We start from the raw sequence: 3,348 nt of genomic DNA, 5'->3' as shown, positions 1-3,348 counted from the left end.
GCCCAGAGGCAGACCACACAGCTGGTTGTTCACCCCAGAGCAAAGGATGGCCAGGGAATGGCTGTGTGTCAAAGTATGGGTGGAGTGCTTGTGGAGTGGGACAGAAGAAGAGTTGTGAGGTCGGTGGGGCAACCTGTGACTGTGGAAGGGGCTTCTTTAAGTATTGTGTTCTGGCAGCAGAAACCCCAAATTTGCATCTTTAACAAGTTTCCAGGTGATGCTCTATCCCAGAGCTCAGTTGTTTATTAACAATTTTGTGAGTATGAGGGCCATTTTACATGGCAGCAGTGGCAGCTGTGGGTCATATCTATTGTGAAGTCACTTAGGAGGTAGCCTCACCCTTTCTCTAGTCATTAATTAAGCTGTAAGCAAGTCATTCCCTTATTCACTGCCTTTCTGCTTGAGAAAACTGGAGTTATGTCCATTTCTGATAATAAACCAATGATTGATACAAGAGAATACCAGAATTAGCTAGAAATGACAAGAAGTATCTATCAGTCTTATGCATTATATCAGGCTGCTAAGTCTAAAATGTGTATCCTTCATATTGGAATAAAGCAAGAGGAGTGGGGAGAAACTTTGTCTCAAGGCCACTGGATTTACTGGTGGAGGTAGGTGGTAGATCCCTGAGTTAAGCAGGAGAAGAGAGTTGTAACACCGTGTAATCTGTTGACCAATCATCCTGGTTTATTGGAACAGAAGGGTTTCCCAGGATGGGGGCTTCCAAAGCTAAAACTGGTAAAGTGTATGGTGAACTGCTGAGCTGGTCACTCTAGTGTAAACTTTCCTTAGTTATAAAAAGAAGTGAAGTGAAGTGAAGTCGCTCAGTCATGTCTGACTCTTTGCAACCCCATGGACTAGAGCTACCAGGCTCCTCTGTCCATGGGATTTTCCAGGCAAGAGTACTGGAGTGGGTTGCCATTTCTTTCTCCAGGGGATCTTCCTGATCCAGGGATTGAACCCAGGTCTTCTGCCTTGCAGGCAGATGCTTTACCGTTTGAGCCATCAGGGAAGTTAGCTATAATACGAAGTTGCTGATAAATGTGAAGAAATTAGGGAAGATGAAAGGTGAGAATCTGAGGAACTGATTATAGGAGACATTTGAGACTGGAAGAGCACAATTAGGGCAGGGTTAATTGCTGTTCAGAGGGAACAACAGCATAAAGCAAAGGGCATGATGACTGAGAGCCAAGAGTGTGGGTTACAGAGTCACTTAGACTTGGGTTTGAGCCCCCAAGTCTTTGTTTACCAGCTGTGTGACCTTGAGCAATTTACTACATCAAATTCCACAGTGAAGTGGGGAAAACAGTGGTACCTAACTATTGTGAAGTGTAATTGAAAAAAGGCATACAAAGCATTTAGAAGAGTTGGGCGGTTCAGAGTAGGTGCCCCAAACATGGTAGTGGGTGGAATTATTATTATCATGACTAAAAAGTCACATAAAAGGACCAGGTAGGAGTTCTTGGGCAGAAAAAAGTAGGGAGAAGTCAAAGAAAATGGACGAGGAGGTCTAGATGAGAAAGCTCTAAATATTACTTCTTGGTGACTCTCAGTTTCATTGCTCTCTGCTTTGTGTACTCCCAAGTGCAAATATGGCTTCCCAGGTGAAGCTAGTGATAAAGAACCCATCTACCAATGCAGGATGCCTAAAAGATATGGGTTCCATAGCAGGGGTGGGAAGATTCCCTGGAGGAGGGCATGGCAGCCCATTTCAGTATTCTTGCCATGGACAAAGGAGCCGGTAGGCTATGTTCCATACGGTCACACCAAGTTGGACACCACTGAATCAACTTAGCACACACCCATGCAAATGCAAATAAGTAGGAACTGGGTTGAGCAATCTTTTTTATACAGAAGGTAATTAAACAGTGAGTGACTCTAAAATTCAATGATGAAAGTTTAATTTTTAATTGAAAGGTAGATGATTTACAATATTCTATTACTTTCAGACATACAACAAAGTTATTCAGTATTTTTATAGTTAATACACTTAAAATCACCATAAACTAATTGGTTTATTTCACTGTGCTGTACCATACATCCTTATTCCATCTTTATTTTACACATAGTAGTTGTGAACTTAATCCCCTGGCTGACAGGTCCACCCCCTATCCCAGTAGCCACTGTTAGTTCTCTGATTCTGTGAAATTTTAAAATATATGTTAAATTACAATTAAGAGAATAGAGTTTGCCAAAGGGTCAGAATAGAGAAAAAGCTTCTCAACAGAGAAAAGATGAAACTTAACATCAGTCAGTAGTTCAGTCACTCAGTCATGTCCGACTCTTGGCGACCCCACGGACTGCAGCATGCCAGGCTTCCCTGTCCAGCAACAACTCCCAGAGCTTGCTCAAACTCGTGTCCATCAAGTCAGTGATGCCATCCAACCATCTCATCCTCTGTCATCCCTTTCCCCTCCTGCCTTCAATCTCTCCCAGCATCAGAATCTTTTCCAAGGAGTCAGTTTTTCACATCAGGTGACTAAAGCATTGGAGTTTCAGCTTTAGCGTTAGTCCTTCCAAAGAATAATATTCAGAACTGATTGTGTTGAGGACTGACTGGTTTGATCTCCTTGCAGTCCAAGGGAATATCAAGAGTCTTCTTCAACACCCCAGTTCAAAAGCATCAATTCTTTGGTGCTCAGCTTTCCTCATGGTCCAACTCTCACATCCATACATGACTACTGGAAAAACCATAGCTTTGACTAGATGGACCTTTTTTGGCAAAGAAATGTCTCTGTTTCTTTTTTTTTTCATTTTTAAAATAATTTTATTTATTTATTCATTTTTGGCTGTGCTGGGTCTTTACTGCTCAGGCTTTTCTCTAGTTGCAGTGAATGGGGACTACTCTCTAACTGTGGTACCCAGGCTTCTCACTGCAGTGGTTTCTCTTGTGTAGCACGGGCTCCAGGGCACTTGGGCTTCAATAGTTGTGGCACATGGGCTCAGGAGTTGCAGGTCTCAGGCTTAATAGCTGTGCTGCATGGGCTTAGTTACTCTGTGGCATGTGGGATCTTCTCAGACCAGGGGTTGAACCAGTGTCTCCTGAATTGGCAGATGGATTATTTACCAATGAGCCATCAGGGAAGCCCCCAGGGCATCATTTTTTCAGTATTCCTTTCAAGAGTCTATGGCTCAAGTCCGATCATGGGGAGCTTTGGACACACTGAGGTTGATGATCATCCTATCTTGTGTTAAGATTGTTAATGACTTGAGAGATGGGGAAAGACTGTAGAACTGTTTAGATCAACATATAAATGCATTGTATGTTTCTATATAGGATTCTAGACCTTAAAAGAGGAATTATTTGGAGAGTTGGTGGAATCTCTAGTAAATGGAATCTAGCAAAGA

The sequence above is a fragment of the Cervus canadensis genome, chromosome 29 (assembly GCF_019320065.1).
Source record: "Cervus canadensis isolate Bull #8, Minnesota chromosome 29, ASM1932006v1, whole genome shotgun sequence".
NCBI lineage: Eukaryota > Metazoa > Chordata > Mammalia > Artiodactyla > Cervidae > Cervus > Cervus canadensis.
The sequence above is the reverse complement of the archived record's forward strand: the minus strand, read 5'-3'. Positions refer to the sequence as shown.